Genomic DNA, 20,536 nt, shown 5'->3' on the forward strand with positions numbered 1-20,536 from the left:
TGTGAAAGTGTAACTCAAACTTAGGAATGGTAAAAAAATGTAATCATTTAAGGCTTCTTTTGAGCTCAATTAGCAAGATCACTTTTGCATTCTAATGAGTATACTAAAAGAGAATGCCAGAAGCCAAACATGACCCTGTCTTTTGAATGAGCTATATACATCTCTGCACAAAATCTCTCTTACCAAATTTAAAGACTGTTTGCCAATTTATATGCAGAATCCACCAACATTATTTGCAGGGATACTGAATTCATGTTATGCTCAGAACTAAAAGATTTGATTCCAGATGGCTGGGGGGCAGATTTTTTTACTTTACCGAAAAAACCAACAAACTCAGCCCATCCCTGCTCGCCCCAAACTTTGAGTATATTAATCCCTTTTCCTTTTGGTTGCTCCAATTCTTATATAACAGTGTCATTTCCTGAATTCAAATCTCCAAGAATAAACCCTTAAGGCTGAACAATACCATATTAAGCTTTTCAGATCACTCCCTCATTATTCAACGACTTTAACAGAGTTTTCCATTTCTAAACAGGGTATAATGTATCAGATTAAGTATCATTTTATGAGTATTAGTGAAAGACTCAAAAGCAGTATTGCAGTCAGGGTTCTGGTTCCCTGGAAGTGTGAGGACGATGAATGCCTCAAAACATGTTTTCATAACTTAATATAGTCAGCAAAATATTAATCACAGTATAGAACAATAATTTTACCTAGTTATGTGTGTATTTGTGGGAAGGAAAGGTTATGAGAACTTTATACAGAGCATTTGAAAAAAGAAGTAGATATTATTTAGAAAGGATGTTTTTTCTTTCTGTGCAGCACTACATCTTGTTCCAAGTGTCCAAAACACAGATTTATTCAGCCATGTAACCTGTGGTTTAATAATTACTCTAGCCTAGTTCAGGAATAAAATGATGATACTTTATTAATCAGAATTGTTCTATTTTTTACTGATGGTAGGTAGCCCCTTCTTGACTGGAGTTCCTACTTATAAACAACCAGACCAGATGCTCAATGCAACTGTCTGATTATTATCTATGCTCAAGCCCATGCACCTACCTAGCATTTTGACAGCTCACAAATTGATTTTCTACATATTAGAAATAATCTAAATTGTGCAGGCTATGTATGAAAAGTAAAAACATAGAAGATTGTCAGCAACAGCTAATCAGGCAATCTGTGAACATAAATCAGACAACAAGGTGTGTCAGTTAGTAGACCAACTCTTGAAATTACCAAGAGTACCACGAAATATGCATCTCTTCTTTTAAGGGCAACTGCTACATGGTACCCTATTTTATTTGATTTATAGGCATTTTATGACAACTCACTCACCTCCATAATATTTGGAATCTCATGAAGAGTTAGTCCTCACTAGAACAAGGGTGCTGCAAAAACATGGAGATTTTGCATCACATAAGCATTGGTGCTCTGCAGCTGCTGACTTGCTGAACTGCAGAAAAAGCTTTCACAGCCAAACAAAACAAGCCTGATTTTTGGTTCCAACCTCAAGAGGTTAATTTAGAGAGAGGAAGGAACCCTTTCAAAACAAACCTTTCAAGCAAAATTTGGAAATGACTTGGCTTGATTATATCTTATAAACAAAATGTGTACAAAGAATGAAAAAGAAATCCCAAACACTAACAAAATATGACAGAACAGAAAGAATCTCTTACTGATTTTATCAGTGGGGAGTTGACATTTTAAACTAGGGTTACCATATTTCAGCAAGCAAAAAAGAGGACGGGAGGAGCCCCGCCCTAGCCCCGCCCCTGTCCCTCCCACTTCCCGCCCCCCCCAGAACCCCCAACCCTCCCCCCGTTCCTTGTTCCCTGACTGCCCCCTCCTGGGACCCCTGCCCCTAACTGCCCCCCAGGACTCCACTCCCTATCTAAGCCTCCCTGCCTCTTGTCCCCTGACTACCCCAACCCTTATCCACACCCCCACCCCCAGACAGACCCCTGGGACTCCCACGCCCCATCCAACCACTCCCCACCCCCTGACAGCCCCCCCCCAGAACTCCCAACCCATCTAAACCCCTCTGCTCCCTGTCCCCTGACTGCTCCGATCCCTCTCCCCACTCCTGCCCCCTGACAGCTCCCCCCCAGAACTCCCAGCCCCCCCCCCCGCTCCTTGTCCCCTGACTGCCCCCTCCTGGGACCCCTGCTCCTAACTGCCCTCCAGAACCCCACCCCCTACCTAAGCCTCCCTGTTCCTTGTCCCCTAACTGCCCCCTCCTAAGACCCCCCCCCAACTGCTCCCCAGGACCCTACCCCCTACCTATACCCTGACTGCCCAAAACTTTCTCCACTCCCCCCAAAAAGCCCCCCCCCCCCGTTTCTTGACTGCCCCCTCCAGAACCTCCCTGCCCCTTCTCCTGCCCCCTGGCCTCCTTACCCTGCTGCTCAGAACAGGGTGTTGGGCTCTGTGCGAGCCGAGCCGGACACGTGGCTGCGCTCCCCAGCACAACAAAACCCGGTCCCTGGCCCTGCACAGTGCTGCCGGACCGGGCTGCAGGGGAGAGCTGCCGGCTCAGAATGCAGGGCGGATCCGGCTCCTCTACAGCTGCTCCAGAGTCCAGCCCGGGACTTTCCTGCAGCCCTCCCAGCCGCTCGCTCTGCTCTGCCGGGGGAGGGGGGAAATCCCGGACATTTTGAGTGCTTTACAAATTCCCCCCGGACGCTATTTTTAGCACAAAAAGGAGGACATGTCCGGGTAAATCCGGACGAATGGTAACCCTATTTTAAACAAACCACTCAGGGTTTCTGAAATTCCAACCCAGGACTTTACAAATGGTTTTAAAGAATATTTGAAATATTAGGAATTCCCGGATCATGCACAAAAAACAATGACAACCAACATGAATTTACTGCTAACATTTATTATGCTTTTTTTAAAGTCACTTTTAATATTATTTGTTCCATGTTTTCAAGTGTTTTGTATTTTAATTGATGATGCAGTACCCCGAGTACATTTAAGGGCATTTTGTAGATAAAATGTTATATGAAGAAAATGACTATGCACAGAGATTAATGTATTCAATACATATCCAACACTAGTCTTTTTAAATTGGTAACTGAATAATCAGGTCATATAATCTTGGTTAGCAACATAACACTACTTCCTTTTGGTCTAACGTCAAAATCCTCACTTATATGACCACTGGAATCATCCCAGCCATACAGCCAAAAGGATGATTGACCATCATCCTCTAATAATGTTAAATCATTAAATACAGCAGATAAATAGAGCAGTCTGAACTCTGATTACTCAGGGAAGCAGTTGTTGCAGTTTGGCAGTTCTAGTACCACCATTAAGACCGCAGTTACTAGTCATCTGCAGCAGATTTTTACCTGCATCAGGTAAGCAGAAATTTGAATTACAGTCCTTCAAGCAATTACTGAGCCTACATTAGTGTCCTTTTATTGCCACAACTGAGCATGTACACTAGATGTTTAGGTCAATTTGCCCAAACAAAGGTAAATTTAAAGCTTGGAGAAAAAAAATAAAGCTACAACAAACGGATCTGTAGAATACAAACATACACACAGACTTTATTTATAAACAAGAGGATATTTTCACCCACTCATTTTAATCGGTGATTGACCTTCATGATGAAAATTTCAGTTTCAAGACAACCACTAAAAGCATTTACTGTTAAAAGCATGTACTGGGTTTAACAGTTTGCCTGGAAACACAAACAAAAATCAAAAAGGGTAACCTCAAAGAAAACTCTACAAATAATCTCCAAATTTTGTAATCAGCATTTTGTAAGACAACATATGTTCACTTTAAACATTAACTTTTCTAGAGCCCAACACCAAAAAAATCTAGGCCTGAATAACCATGTATGCATGCCCCTCACTCTCTTGTGCACATGGACAAGGGGAAGCCATTATATTGATCCTTGTGCTACCACATCCTGATCTAGCACCTATAGAAATGAAAGAAAAGATTCCCATTGACCTCTAGTCTATGGCACTGAATCTGGCCCCCAGTGCACAAGGGCCAACAGTGTCTACCTCTGACATCAGAATTAGAGAAGCCAAAAGCAACATAACCTTGCACGATGTCCATATGAGTAAGGAGGAATGATATTGGCAAGGTGGGAAGTCACATTTCCTGCTTTGGCATGCACTCCCCAAGTACTCAGGAGACATTATGGTTGAGTCACCCAGAATCCCCTGGGTGTCTGCCCCAGGACGGAGCCCCTCTGCAACACCATCCTCTTAAAATACACACATAGGCTCTGGCTGTAAAGGCAACATCCAAATCCTTTTTTTTTTTTTTTTTTTTTAAATATACACGTGCAAGTTAGTTGACACAGTCTCTTAAGGAACAGAGGAAGGTTATATTCTTCTATGTTTAAAGATATATAAAACACTAAATATTGCACCTTTTACTAATGATGCTTTATTGCAGTGACTAGTGAAACTAGTGAAGAATTCCTGCATATTGTACTAGAGAAACATAGTATATACAATATTTAAGGCATCATAACCTTTTAGCATTTTGTTATGCCCCTTCTTTTCTATGATCTGAAGAGCTTCTTTTGTTTATTATGCCAATGATGAATTCTGAAAATAAGACAGAAGATCAAGAAGTTGTGTTCCTTTCTACCTATAACTCTGAGTTTGGATAGTTCCAAAGTGATTTAGATGAAGAGCAGATGTAGACAACGACACACGTTGATCACAACGTAACAGATATTTTAATGGGAAACCTGGTTCTGCAGGATTTCTAAAAACCTTTTAAATCCACTAGTGGATGCCTCACCATATGTTTGCCTCTTTCCTTATACCCATTATATCAGCCAGGAGAATAAGCCAGTTGAGAGTGCTCTCAATTAAAGAATGTTATCTTAAAGTCTTCCTTGAATAAACAATACTTGGTCCAGGCCATGACTTTGTAGACGGGGGGAAAAAAAAGAAAAAAAGACACCAACAGACTATGACGATGATCAAATTGAAGTTTTTTTTTTACAATCAGCTCCAAGACATCATTGATAAGGTACACAAGAAAGATATCCTGATTGTACAAGGAGATTGGAATGCTAAAGTGGGTACTGATGCACAGGCAGATTGGTGAGATTATTGTGGCCCTTTCTGTAATGCTGTAACCAATGAGAGAGGATTGAGACTTTTGGAGTTTGTCAGCTATAACAATCTGGTTCTTGCAAACACATTAGGAGCACATAAAGCACCCAGATGATCAAAAAGGCACGCATCTAATGGTCTACATCACAGCCAGATCGACTACATCATGGTACAAAACCGATTTCGTTCTGGGATTAACAGAGCTAAAACAAGGAGCTTCCCTGGTGCTGATATTGGAAGTGAACACAATCTTGTGATGCTAAATTTTTGGCTGCAACTAAGAAAAATTGTCAGGCCAAAGTTCACCAGAACCAAGTTTGACTTAGAAAGACTCAGAGACCGAAACATTGCAGAGTCATTCCAAGCAATGATTGGGAGAAAATTTGCCCCGCTGCTTGCTCTAGAGGAAGACATAGAAACAATGACCAACAATTTCAACGCTGTCATGAATGAGGCAGCAATGAACATCCTTGGGAAACACTGTAAGAGGACAAAACCATGGGTCACAAATGAAATACTATAAATGTGTGACATTAGAAGAGAACTTAAGAGAGACAAGAACAGCACTGAGGGAGCTGATAAATACAGAGCAATTGCCAGAAAGATCAAGAAAGGAATGAAGGTGGCCAAGAAGATACGGATTGAAAAACAGTGCTCTAAAATTGAAGAGTGTATCAATAATAAAAATAGCAAATGAGCCTTCCAGGTTGTAAAAGATCTGATGAAGAAAAGATGGACCAAAGCTAACGCAATTCAAGACAAAGAAGGGAACAGTCTTACTGAAGAAAGGGACATCATCAATAGGTGGACACACTACTGCTCTGGTCTATACAACCACCAGACAAAATGGAGATCCTAGTGTCTTAGACATCCCAGATTCAACAGAGGAGGATGACTTTCCAATACTATGTGAAGAAGTGGAGACAGATGTGAAATCACTCAAGAACGGAAAGGCTACAGGTATTGACAACATCCCAGCCGAATTGATGAAATTCGGAGGAGAAATAGTAATAGATGTACTCACCAAGATCTGCATCGAGATCTGGCAGACCGGTGAGTGGCCCACCACGTGGACACGGTCACTAATCATCACTCTGCCAACTTGCAATTGTGTCAAAATTACTGGACCATAAGCTTAATTAGCCATCCCAGCAAAGAGATGTTGAAAGTCATATTGAACAGACTGAAGCCACAAACAGACAATATCATCGCTGAAGAACAGGCTGGCTTTCGTGCTGGAAGAAGTACCACAGAACAGATTTTCAATCTTCGTGTTCTATGCGAGAAGTACTTACAACACCAGCAGGACATCTACCACGTCTTTGTTGACTTCAAGAAGGCTTTTGACAGAGTATGGCACAAAGCTCTCTGGGCAACCATGAAGAAGTACAATGTTGGTAGTAAGCTTATTCTTACCATTAAACAACTGTATGCCAAGGCCAGCAGTGCAGTTCTCATCAATGGCACAACAGGAGAGTGGTTTCTCACCACTGTTGGAGTCCGGCAAGGCCGCCTTCTTTCACCCACACTGTTCAACATCTACTTGGAGCGCATAATGACTGATGCCCTAGAAGATCATATATCACAGTCAGCATTGGGGGCGAACAATCTCAAATCTTTGGTTCGCTGATGACATTGATGGCCTGGCAGGCAGCAAAGATGAACTTGCCAACCTTGCGAAACGATTGGATGAAACCTCTGCAAAATATGGCATGGAAATCAGTGCAGAGAAAACCAAGCTGATGACAAACAAACGTGATGGGATCAGCTCACATATCACCGTCAGTGGACAAGAGCTGGAGACAGTGAAACAGTTCAAGTATTTGGGGGCAATCATCACTGATGAAGGATCAAAGGCAGAAATTCAGGCGAAAACTGCACAAACAACAGCAGCAGTGGCAAAGCTAAAGACAATTTGGAGGAATAAGAACATTTCCTTGGAGTCCAAACTGAAACTGCTGCACGCATTGGTCATCTCCATTTTTCTGTATGCATGGGAGACATGGACCCTTATGGCAGAACTTGAACGGAAAATACAGGTAGTAGAGAGGAGATGCTTCCGTAAAATCCTGGGCATTTACTTCGACCATATCACTAATGAAGAGATCCGCAACATCATCACCCAATGCGCTGAGTCATATGAAAACCTCCTGACAACCGTGAAGAAGCGCAAGGTGAAGTGGTACGGCCACATAACAAGATCGTCTGGCCTATCCAAGATCATCCTCCAAGGGATAGTACAGGGGAAGAGGAGAAGTGGTAGACAGAAGAACAGATGGATTGACAAGATAAAAGAATGGACAGGAATGGACTTTGTGGAGACTCAAGCACTGACACACAATCATCAGGGGTGGAGACAATTGGTTGATTGCTCATCAATGACGGTGCCCCAATGACCAATGCAGTTATGGGAGTGATGATGATGATGATAATGAATTGCATAGGGCAATGAAAGAAGTTACCTTGGCAATAGCTTGTCTCAGGAATCCATAGTACCAAGTAGACTCTCACTTTTCAGGCTCAGACTGGATAGTTCCCTAAACAAAACCCAAAAATCAAATTGTTAATATTTCAAGGAGAGTGTCATTTGGGAAAACAGTAAACAGGGTTGAGCATTTTCATTTTCTGAACTATCAAGGAAGGTTAAGGATGAAACTGAATCGTCACTTCCCTAATCTTGGGCAAGTCATTCTTCACATAATCATTTCACTGGAATCAATCGAAAGCCAGAATTACTTGACCCGTATGTTTGAAAACAGTCAAGAGGTTAATGGTAAGCCCATATTGTTTTTCTTCCCCATCAGGTATCATGAGATCATAAAAGGTGTTAATAATCAAGAAATTGCGAGAACCATAAGATGAAACCCTGCACTAATTAGAGGGGAAGCATATTAAGACAGGTTTTTGCTATATTTCTATTTTTATATTAAGCAAGCTGTAAAGTGCTCTATAACAGGTAGAGTATATCAGTCTGGGAAGGAAGGAAAGAAGAAGGTTTTTGTTTAATTACTAGACCTTCTGCACTATATTAAGACATTTAATCAAGATCTCTCTCTCTAGATATATAGATATAGATATAAATGCTTTCTAATTTCTTTTGTTAATATGTGTCAAATATCTTCACTGCCTCAAAGAATGAAATTACTAATAAATGCTGCTAGAATTATTACATTTTGTGTGTGTGAATGTGTGTGGGAGGGAGAGAGAGAGAGAGAGAGAGAGAGAGAAGGGAATTGTTTCAATGAGAAATTATGGATGCGCAATCAGAACAGTCAATGCTTACATCTATTCTGATTTTCAATAATAATGTAAAAGTAACATAAGGCTAAAAATCCCCCTCAAATCACAACTCTGCCTATGAAAATCAGACATTTCAATGCTAAAAGAGAAAGATGATTAGAATTAGAGGAAGGGTAATGTGGCTGGAAAGAAGAAAGTTTATGCAAAGAGGACAGGGTCCATAATCAATTCCCTTGACAAGCTTTCCTTGTAATTATTTAAGGTAGAACACGATGAATGACTGACTGCAAGTGCAAATATAGTCCAGTAACCACTTATCTTGCAGTTTATTATAAAGAAACAACTCATATTTCCTTTACAGCACCCCACAAAGAGAAAACAATTTTAAAAATATTGAAGAATGGCAAAGCATTTTTTCAAACAGCAAGAGTTTTGAACACAAACTCCTGCCCACGTATTCTTCCATAAAAAAGCAGATTTCTGCTAGCATTCTTTAGCAACATTTAATTACAAAATCATATGGTCAGCCCCCGTTTAAAGGAAAGAATGAATGTAATAGGTCTTTAAGAGAACAACTGATCTTTGTGAAGTGGGAAGGATGTTGATGTTTTGGGGTTTGTTTTATTTTTGTTTTTTAAAGTGGGTGTGGGGAGGATAAAAGAGCAAAAGCTTCCAGTTGCCAGGCCCCCAATCCTGTTGTTTATGTCCATCTCCAGATCTCCCCAATAATCTGTTACAGCAGAAACTAATGGTGCATATCTCGTGTGTATACTGCAGCCTGTGTGGTCCAATTAGAACAGTGCAGAGGTGTTTATTTTAAAACAGGAACAGAGAAAGGTCATTTCATTTAAGAAAGCTGCAGAAATCTTGGAATATTTCAGAGATCTGTATTTGTGCAGGGAGATTAGGGTTTTGTGGACTAGCTTCTTTTGGGCAGAGGAAGACCGCTAATATTTTTGTTGGATTATATTTTCAAATATTTTCAATTATTTGCCAAGACTGCCTACATCCTGGGATAGATATTCTATTGTTTAAATGTTGAAATCAAAATAAATAAGTAAATAAATAGTAAAATTCTGGAATTCATGCAGCATGGATCAGATTTTAATGTAGCAGTTCAACAGTGAAACTCATTAAATGAAAAGAAATGGTGCATTGTTTGGGAAAAACAAGGCATCAATACCACTGACATTAACTAGCTGGACATCCATTATTACAAATCTCTGACATTTCTAACAAATAGAAGTACCCAGACTTTGGCATTTTCTGGTTTGTCTCAGCTCACCTATGTCAAAATACATTATTTCACTAGGTCTCAGCAAATCCTGAAATGAATTTAATTTTGGTACGGTCTCAGATTTCATTTTATGTTCTGATTTTATTCTGTTATTTGGAGTGCACTAATGTAATCTGAGTATAAGCAGCTATGGTTTTTTTAATATATATTTTCCTCTACTTGCAAAAATAAGTTTTGTTTTTCGTTTTAAAAGCATGACTGTATTGAGACACTCTACAACAAAGTTCAGTGGAAGCTCACAATCTGAATAAATCCCTGAATAATTAAACTACAATATTCCTCTTAAATGAAGTCATTTAATCCTGATTTGTTTTTTTACATCTTTTTGGTTTAATCCAAAATGAAAGCACCAGAAGCATATATACATTGTTTATGGGGCAGAAAGGACAGAGAAGGTGGAAAGAAATTAAGAGTTGTTGGGGGATAATTAGGTCTAACAGTAACATGACAACTGGTATTTGCCACATCACAATAAACAAATGTGAACCAGTAATTGAGATGATGAAGGAATATTTTCTCAGCTACCCAGGAAGGCCTTCCATTGTTTTGAAAAGGTGAGAGTCATTAAATCTGGCATGTACAAGTTGGACTTCCAATAACTATAAATACCTGACATACCTTCAAGGGCTCTCTGGAATGGAAGAATGGAAATCTATAGGTACTTTCTCAAAATTAGAGAAGCATGAAGCCATGTGTCATTTCACGGATTTTGATTTGTTGTGTTTAGACTCTTACGAATTGCATTACTCAAGCATGAACAGTTATAACCTTGAAAGGGTCTGCTTACTTGCGTCTGATAGTCTGAAAAGCAAAGCAACTATTTGGGATAAAGGATGATAGATGCAGAGGACTTGATGGCACACTAATGTGATGCAACATTCTCTTACATCTGAATTTGTTACTTATCACAGCCATTGAGTGAAATTAATTTTGTGATGCCAGCCAAGAAACTCCTGGGCAACAGTTCTATGTCATAAAAACAAACACCATTCTCAATCTGTTTGATTTTGTTTGCTTGTTAGAGCCCAGCACTGAAGCAGTAGAAAGTGCTTTACAATAAAAAATAATAGGGCAAGATGACAGTAACCATAAGATCTTCCAGACTCTGACACATTCAAGTTCTCTTTAATCTGTTTATATACCTAATGTAATTTATGAATCCAAGAAACAAGGGATGAAATCCTGGTCCCACTGAAGTCAATGATAAAACTCCCATAAAATTCAATGGGACAAGAATGTCACCCAAGGCACCGAAACAATGTACAGCAGTCATTCTAATCTATTTAACAAATTACAAAAGGTGTAGCAAGTTAGATGATCTCAACCTAATCCCTTGGACATCTAGCTATTAGCACTTTTCTTATAACGAAATGTCACTATATTCACCAAAATAAACTCCCACCCACAGGAGAGGAGATTTAAGGTAAACATACATTTAAAATACCTTCAAGAAACAGATCAAGCTGAAAAAGCTTGTAACTCCTACATGGCTCATTCCTGTAGCGGGGTGAGCACCCGCTCCAGCCCTGAAGGGGTTGGAAAAGCCCTGCAGAGGGCTGGGGCAAGGAGCAAAACCCCGGCTGATTGGGGGAAGGGGCTGCAGCTGGAGCTACACCCCAAACAGAGCAACCGGGCCTTATAAGGCGGCCAGGGCTGCCAGAAGCTCAGCAGTCTCTCCTCTAGCTGTAAAGGGAGACAGAGGCCTGGCTGCTGGGGAAGGTTGAGAGGTACCTGGGAGTGAGAAAGGGCCGGGGAAAAGCCAGAGGAGCAGGGGAGCTCCAGGCTGGTGACCTCCCCAGGCAGTAGTGCCTGGTTCTAGGCCCATAGAGGTACTGAGGGTGGAGGAAGGCAGCAGGCCAAACCCCCCTTGCCAGTGATGAGTGGCATACACTGAAGTCTGCCCCAGGGAACGGAGGCTAGTTGGTGACTGGCAGTAGCCTTACAGTGAGGCAAGGTAGGGATAGGGGGTGGGGGTTCCCCTGGGTGGAGAGACCAGAGAGAGGGTGGGGTATTGCCAGGGGGGCAGCACCCACGCCAAGGGCACCGGGGTCTGGGAGGGACACGGGGGCCAATGACAGGGAGGACACCTGGCTTGCAGAGGGCGTGCCGACTGGTGAGCTAATTCCTGAGACAACCAACAGGAGGCGCCGGCGGGGTGAGTCCACGCCGGATTACAATACCAAATAGTGTTTCTAGAGAAAGTACGCTTACTCCATATGGCGTGCTCTCAGAATAACCTTGTAACCATCTCCTCCTGATAAAGGGAGTTCTGGAGAATCACAGATGACTACACAGTAGCTAGGATGTGAAAGTCTCTCACATGACAATACATAGAATGACCTAACTTCCTTAACTATCCAGGTTCAAAGGTAGAATATTGTCACACAACCCACTCAGGTCACTCTTTAAGGAAACAGACTGGTGCAGAAATCAGCAAGAATGGTTAACATGTTCATTCCCTAAATAGGCATTTAAAAGAATTTCACATTCAGTGGAAGCAGAAAATCCTCAATATTTTTAATTGGAGGCAACATGTTCCTATACAGACAATTCACAAAAAGAATCTCCACCCCACAGGGGTTTGCACTAACACACACAACATTACCAGTTATCGTAAAAATCTAGTTAAAAAAGACGGTTACTCACCGTTGTAACTGTTGTTCTTCGAGATGTGTTGCTCATATCCATTCCATTAGGTGTGTGCGCGCCGCGTGCACGATCGTCGGAAGATTTTTACCCTAGCAACACCGGCGGGTCGGCTGTGGAGCCCCCTAGAGTGGCGCCTTCATGGCGCTGAATATATACCCCAGCCGACCCGGCGCCCCCTCAGTTCCTTCTTGCCGGCTACTCCGACAGTGGGGACGGGGGGCGGGTTTGGAATGGATATGAGCAACACATCTCGAAGAACAACAGTTACAACGGTGAGTAACCGTCTTTTCTTCTTCGAGTGCTTGCTCATATCCATTCCATTAGGTGACTCCCAAGCCCAACTTAGGCGGTGGGGTCGGAGTGAGACATCGCTGTGTGCAAAACCGCTGATCCGAAGGCAGCATCGTCCCTGGACTGTTGCACTAGTGCATAGTGTTCCGTAAACGTGTGGACTGACGACCAAACCGCAGCTCTACAAATGTCCTGGATCGGAACTTGCGCCAGGAAAGCCGTCGAGGAAGCTTGGGCCCTCGTGGAGTGAGCGGTGAGGTGTGGTACTGGGACACCTGCCAGATTGTAGCAAGTCCGGATGCAAGACGTAATCCAGGAGGATAGGCGTTGTGATGAGACCGGTGAGCCTTTCATTCGGTCGGCCACTGCAACGAAGAGTTGCGTCGTCTTTCTAAAGTGCCTTGTGCGGTCAATATAGAAGGCCAGGGCCCTGCGTACGTCCAGAGAATGCAAACGTTGATCCTGGCGAGTAGCATGTGGTTTAGGGTGAAAGACCGGGAGAAATATATCCTGGTTGATATGAAATGGAGAAACCACCTTAGGGAGAAAGGCAGGATGTGGACGAAGCTGCACTTTATCCTTATGGAAAACTGTGTAAGGGGGCTCGGATGTAAGCGCCCTGAGTTCAGAAACGCGCCTTGCTGAGGTGATGGCTACGAGGAAGGCTGTCTTCCAGGATAGGTACAGAAGTGAACAGGTGGCCAGTGGCTCGAATGGATGACCTGTGAGCTTGGAAAGAACCAGGTTGAGGTCCCACGTCGGAACGGGCTGACGTTGTTGTGGGTACATCCGGTCTAAGCCCTTGAGGAATCTAGCGACCATCGGGTTAGAAAATACCGAGGACGCGAGTTCCCCTGGATGAAAGGCTGATATAGCGGCCAGGTGAACTCTAATTGAAGATATCGCCAACCCTTGCTGTTTTAGGGAGAGGAGATATTCCAAAATGAGAGGAATAGGTGCGTGCAACGGGGACGTGGCTCGCTGTTCGCACCAACAGGAGAATCGCTTCCACTTGGCCAAGTATGTGGTTCGTGTTGAGGGCTTCCTACTGCTCAGCAGAATCTGTTGGACAGAGTGGGAACACTGTTGCTCTGCCCGGGTGAACCATGGAGCAGCCACGCCGTGAGGTGGAGTGATTGCAGGTCGGGGTGACGCAGGCGACCGTGGTCCTGAGAGATGAGATCCGGGCATAATGGAAGCGGGATCGGTGTCCGAACCGAGAGTTCCAACAGCGTGGTGTACCAATGTTGTCTCGGCCACGCTGGGGCGATCAGAATCACCTGTGCCTGGTCTCTGCGCAATTTGAGCAGTACCTTGTGGACCAGAGGAAACGGAGGGAAGGCATAAAACAGGTGGTCCTTCCATGGAAGGAGAAACGCATCCGAGAGGGAGCCCGGGGCTCGACCTTGCAGGGAGCAGAACACGTGGCACTTCCTGTTGTCTCGAGATGCAAACAGGTCTATCTGGGGAAACCCCCACTTCTGGAAAACGGAATGTATGATGTCCGGACGGATAGACCACTCGTGTGTTTGAAAGGACCTGCTGAGCCGGTCCGCCAGAGTGTTCTGGACTCCAGGGAGGAACGATGCCGTGAGATGGATTGAGTGGGCGATGCAGAAGTCCCACAGGCGAATGGCCTCTTGGCATAGAATTGACGAACGTGCTCCTCCTTGCTTGTTGATGTAAAACATGGCCGTGGTGTTGTCGATGAGAACTAACACACAGCGGCCACGTAGGAGGTTGAGAAATGCCTGGCACGCCAGGCGCACCGCCATCAGTTCCCGAACATTGATGTGCAGGGCTAGCTGGGGTGCAGTCCACAGGCCCTGGGTATGGTGCTCGTTGAGATGGGCGCCCCAACCCAGAGAAGAAGCGTCTGTGACCAGGTGTAGAGAGGGTTGTGGTGCGTGAAACGGCATCCCTTCGCAAACCACATTGTGATCTAGCCACCATGTGAGGGAGGTCAGGACCGAGTTCGGGATTGTCACCACCATATTCAGGCTGTCCCGATGTGGGCGGTATATTGATGACACCCAGGTCTGGAGTGGGCGAAGCCGAAGTCTGGCATGCCTGGTTACGTACGTGCAGGAAGCCATGTGACCCAGCAGGGTAAGGCACGACCTCACCGTGGTAGTTGGGAAGGCCTTGAGTCCTTGAATGAGGCTCGTGATGGTGCAAAAGCGATTGTGTGGCAGGATGGCTTGTGCGCGTCTGGAGTCTAGAACCGCACCGATGAATTCTATTCTCTGGGTAGGTTCTAGAGTGGATTTGTCCCTGTTGAGTAGGATACCCAACCTGTTGAATGTGTGCACTATTATGTGGACGTGATCGCGAACTTGTTCTTTGGTGCGACCGCGTACCAGCCAGTCGTCTAGGTACGGGAACACCTGTATCCCTTGCCGACGAAGGTACGCTGCCACGACAGCCATACATTTCGTGAACACCCGTGGGGCCGAGGATAGGCCGAAGGGAAGGACTGCAAATTGGTAGTGCACCCTGTGTACCACGAATCGCAGGAAGCGTCTGTGAGGCGGGTAAATAGCAATGTGAAAGTATGCGTCTTTCATGTCGAGGGCGGCGAACCAGTCTCCAGGATCGAGGGAAGGGATAATGGCCCCCAGAGAGACCATGCGGAACTTCAACTTTACTACGAATTTGTTGAGTCCGCGCAAGTCCAAGATGGGTCGCAGACCTCCTTTGGACTTGGGAATGAGGAAGTAACGGGAATAGAATCCCCTGCCCCTTAATTCCACTGGAACCTCCTCTATGGCCCCCATAGCGAGGAGCGTAGAAACTTCCTGTATAAGAAGTTGCTCGTGAGAAGGGTCCCTGAAGAGGGACAGGGAAGGGGGGGAGGAGGGGGGAAAAGAAGAAAACTGGATAGCGTATCCCCTCTCCACCGTGCGGAGGACCCAACGGTCCGAAGTTATAAGTGACCAAGCACGGTGGAAGTGGGAGAGGCGATCCCGAAAGGAGGGGGCTGGATCCTGGGGGATGACTGGGGCGCCGTCCTCGACCGCACCTTCAAAAGTTCTGCCTGGGGCCTGAAGGTGGTCTAGGTGGCCCCTGGTTCTGACCAGGTTGAGGGCCGGTCCACCTTCTTCTACCACCTCGCCCTCGCCTCCGGGCCGAGTCCTGTCTCTGACGAGGCGGGGGGGGGTAGAAGCGCTGGGGCTGCGGCCTAAATGGCCTGCGCTGAGGGCCCACAACATGCATCCCGAGGGAGCGCATGATTGTTCTCGAGTCCTTGAGGCTCTGCAGGCGAGAGTCCGTCTTATCTGAGAACAATCCATGACCCTCAAAAGGCAGATCTTGTAGGGTTTGCTGCAGCTCCGGAGGCAAACCCGAAACCTGAAGCCAGGAAATCCTACGCATAGCGATACCCGAAGCCAGGGTTCTCGCAGCTGAGTCTGCAATGTCCAAGGAGGCCTGCAAGGAGGTCCGAGCCACCTTCTTACCCTCCTCTACCATGGCTCCAAATTCTTCCCTGGACTCTTGGGGAATCAACTCCTTAAACTTCCCCATAGAGTTCCAGGAGTTGAAATTGTAGCGGCTCAGTAGCGCCTGTTGGTTCGCCGCTCTAAGTTGTAGCCCTCCGGCTGAGTAAACCTTACGGCCAAACAGATCGAGCCGCTTAGCCTCTTTTGATTTAGGCGCTGCAGCCTGCTGGCCGTGGCGCTCTCGTGCATTCACTGATTCCACCACCAGTGAACACGGTTGGGGGTGGGTATACAAGTACCCATAGTCCTTAGACGGGACAAAGTATTTCCTTTCCACCCCTCTCGCTGTGGGTGGAATAGAGGCAGGAGTTTGCCATATCGTATCCGCATTCGTTTGGATCGTGCGGATCAGGGGTAACGCCACCCTCGATGGGGCATCCGCTCCAAGGATATTCACGATCGGGTCGTGCACCTCCACTATCTCCTCCGCCTGCAGGTCCATATTACGGGCCATCCTACGCAGGAGATCCTGGTGAGCCCGAAGATCTATCGGAGGGGGACCCGTACATGAAGTGCCCGCCACTGCCTCATCCGGAGAGGAGGAAGAGGATGCCTCCGGTGGTACCGGATCCAAGGGGGGGTCCTGATCCCCCTGCTCTTGGGCCGGAGCATCACCTGCACTTGGGTCCCTGGTGTCGGGTGGCGTGGACACGGAAGCCTCCATGCCTCCTGGCGGAGGCCGAGAGATGGTGGATTCTGGGGCCCTTCTGACCGAGTGACCCGAGCGAGAGGTCGATGGTATTGGAGCCCCTTGCTCCTGGTGGTACGCCCACGGGGTCCAAAACGACCAGTGAGATGGTCCATGAGAGTGGTCCTCTGCCATCTCCTGCCAATGGCCGAAATTTTGTTCCTCGGCCTGCCCTTGAGGGGGGGTATGCCGATCTCGACAGGTCCTCCGAGGAACGAGACACCGATCTTGACGGCCATGGCGGTGCCGAGAGAGATGAAACCATCCCGGTGGGCTGCGGTGCCGCACGGTGCCGTTCCGGAGATGATCTATCTCTGCGCGGTGCCGGCGATCGGTGCCGGGACCGCGACCGGTGCCGATGACCTCGTCGGTGCCGGGAGTCAGATCTGGACCTCGACGAGGACCTGGAGTATGCCCGGTGCCGGGAGCGACCCCTCGACGTCGAGCGTCGACCGTAGCGGTGCCGAGAACTACGTCTCGACGTTGATCGGTGCCGACGATCATATCGGTGCCGAGACGAAGAGCGGCGCCGCGAAGAAGATCTTGGCCGCGAGTACGACCGGTGCCGAGGTGATATTCGGTGCCGGGACTGCGAGCGGCGTGGGGACCTGCTACGGGACCTGGATCGGTGCCGAGGTTCCAGCCCTTGTGATGGCGGGCGCATCAAGGCAGGTTTCCCCCTCGACTGGACCGGGCGAGTCAACGGTGCAGTCGGTGCCGGTGGTTGAGGCGGTGCCGGCTCCGTGAGAGCTATTAAGTCTCTCGCCGCCGCGAAGGTCTCTGGAGTCGACGGGAGGCACTGTATCACCGCCGGCCTGGGAGGAGACGCTATTTGCACCGGACTCAACGGCTTCGGCGCCGGAGTCGACGGTGCTGGAGGCACCTGTTTTCGTTGCTCCACCGGCGGACGCGGCTCTACCCCCGGCACTGGGGGAGCCAGCGTCTTCGGCACGGATGTCCCCGTCTTATGGGCTTTTTTATGCCCCGGGGATAAGGACCGGCGCCGAGGCACTTGCTGTGCTTGCGGTGCCGACGAGGTCCGGTGCCGGGGAGGCTTATCTGACGCCACTCGCGTGGTCGTCGTAGCCGGTGCCGCCGGGGCACTGCGCACCGAGGTGCTAGGCGCCGGGGCCTTGCCCGTGGAAGGAGTGTCCGGGCTAAGTGCCGCCTCCATCAGAAGTTGCCTGAGCCGAAAGTCCCGCTCCTTCTTGGTCCTTGGTCGGAAGGCCTTACAGATTTTACACTTATCTGTCTGGTGTGACTCTCCCAGGCACTTCAGACAGGAGTCGTGCGGGTCGCTCGTGGGCATAGGCTTAGCGCAGGAGGCGCACAGCTTGAAGCCGGGAGCGTTGGGCATGAGCCCGGCCCCGCGGCCGGGGGAGAAAGGGGGGAGACGACCCCCTTAATCCCCTGGACTACTTAGAACAACTTTAAAACTACTTAACTAATTTACTACAAACACTAGAACTAAAACTATAACTATAACTATGATACAACAATATAAGCTAGGGAAAGTGGAGAACAGCTAAGCAGCGCTCCACAGTTCCAACGACCGTCAGGGGCGGTAAGAAGGAACTGAGGGGGCGCCGGGTCGGCTGGGGTATATATTCAGCGCCATGAAGGCGCCACTCTAGGGGGCTCCACAGCCGACCCGCCGGTGTTGCTAGGGTAAAAATCTTCCGACGATCGTGCACGCGGCGCGCACACACCTAATGGAATGGATATGAGCAAGCACTCGAAGAAGAACTCCAGTTATTAACTCCACAAAACCAGGTGGATGGATGCTTCCTTGCAACTGAAAGTTGCCTGCATATACAGTCTATTACAGTTTATGTTCTTCGGCAGCTACCACTATCCAACTAAGCACTGAAAACATTGACAAGGATGTCATGTTACCCTAAGCCCATAAATCCAGAGCTATCTGGATTAGTTTAACCATGTAATAAAAAAATTGCCCAGTGTGCATACAATTCAAGAAGTTGGGATTTTCAGTAATATGACCCATTTTAAAAAGGAGGCAATGACACTCACTCATTAACAATATTTTAACTTACACTTCCTCACAATGCAAACTCTGAAAAACAAAAAAAATAAGACAGTCACAACCTAACACACCAATTTCCAAGCAAAGGCTCATTATCCTGACAATCATAGCAATACAAAAAATACCCTCTTCAAATGTTTATGATAAAACTAAGTGTATGTCTACACTACGGGATTAATCCGAATGTACAGAATTTGAATTTTGGAAACAGATTGTATAAAGTTGAATGTATGCGGCCACACTAAGCACATTAATTCGGCGGTGTGCATCCATGTATCGGGGCTAGCATCGATTTCCGGAGGGTTGCACTGTGGATAGTTATCCCATAGCTCCCGCAGTCTCCCCCGCCCATTGGAATTCTGGGTTGAGATCCCAGTGCCTGATGGGGCAAAAAACATTGTCGCAGGTGGTTCTGGGTACAGCCTCACCCCTCCCTCCATGAAAGCAATGGCAGACAACCGTTTCACGCTTTTTTTCCCTGGGTGAACACAGCAGACGCCATACCACGGCAAGCATGGAGCCCGCTCAGCTCAAGATAGCAGTCATGAACATTGTAAACACTTCACGCATTATCGTGCAGTTTATGCTGAACCAGGACCAGAAAAACGAGGCAAGGAGGCAGCGACAGCAGCGCGACGACGAGAGTGATGAGGACATGGACATGGACACAGAATTCTCTCAAACCGTGGGTCCCGGCGCTTTGGAGATCATGTTGTTGATGGGGCAGTTTCTATCCGTGGAACGCCGATTCTGGGCCCGGGAAACAAGCACAGACTGGTGGGACCGCATAGTGTTGCGGGTGTGGGACGATTCCCAGCGGCTGCGAAACTTTCGCATGCCTAAGGGCACTTTCATGGAACTTTGTGACTTGCTTTCCCCTGCCCTGAAGCGCCAGAATACCAGGATGAGAGCAGCCCTCACAGTTGAGAAGCGAGTGGCGATAGCCCTGTGGAAGCTTGCAACACCAGACAGCTACCGGTCAGTCAGGAATCAATTTAGAGTGGGCAAAACTACTGTGGGGGCTGCTGTCATGCAAGTAGCCAAAGCAATCATTGAGCTGCTGCTACGAAAGGTAGTGACTCTGGGAAATGTGCAGGTCATAATGGATGGCTTTGCTGCAATGGGATTCCCTAACTGTGGTGGGGCGATAGATGGAACCCATATCCCTATCTTGGCACCGGAGCACCAGGGTACCCAGTACATAAACCGCAAGGGTTACTTTTCAATGGTGCTGCAAGCACTGGTGGATCACAGGGGACGTTTCACCAACATCAATGTGGGCTGGGCGGGAAGGGTTCATGATGCTCGTGTCTTCAGGAACACTAATCTGTTTAAATGGCTGCAGCAAGGGACTTACTTCCTGGACCAGAAAATAACCGTTGGGGATGTTGAAATGCCTATAGTTATCCTTGGGGACCCAGCCTACCCCTTAATGCCATGGCTCATGAAGCCATACGGAGGCAGCCTGGACAGGAGTCAGGAGCTGTTCAACTACAGGCTGAGCAAGTGCAGAATGGTGGTGGAATGTGCATTTGGCCGTTTAAAAGGTCGCTGGCGCACTTTACTGACTCGCTCAGACCTCAGCCAAACCAATATCCCCATATATATATATATATATATATATATCTCCTCAATATATGTTCCATTCTATATGCATCCGAAGAAGTGGGCTGTAGTCCACGAAAGCTTATGCTCTAATAAATTTGTTAGTCTCTAAGGTGCCACAAG

The 20,536-nt window shown here is 46.8% G+C and overlaps 1 protein-coding gene across 42 annotated transcripts in view; it reads right to left on the reverse strand.

The window, feature by feature from the left end:
* PEAK1 (pseudopodium enriched atypical kinase 1) overlaps positions 1-20,536 on the reverse strand; it is a 254,072-nt gene that overhangs the window by 201,429 nt on the left and 32,107 nt on the right. For 25 of the 42 annotated variants that reach the window (XR_010590772.1, XM_065558459.1, XM_065558419.1 and 22 more), the window contains one exon: positions 7,562-7,636. The exons of 13 other annotated variants lie outside the window; for them this stretch is intronic. The gene's annotated coding sequence lies outside the window, so the exon portion shown is untranslated. Of the gene's footprint in view, positions 1-6,515; positions 6,667-7,561; positions 7,637-20,536 lie in introns of all 42 variants that reach the window. 4 more of the 42 variants (XM_065558442.1, XM_065558437.1, XM_065558423.1 and 1 more) reach the window with 1 other exon arrangement.

Source organism: Chrysemys picta, chromosome 10, assembly GCF_011386835.1.
Source record: "Chrysemys picta bellii isolate R12L10 chromosome 10, ASM1138683v2, whole genome shotgun sequence".
Taxonomy (NCBI): domain Eukaryota; kingdom Metazoa; phylum Chordata; order Testudines; family Emydidae; genus Chrysemys; species Chrysemys picta.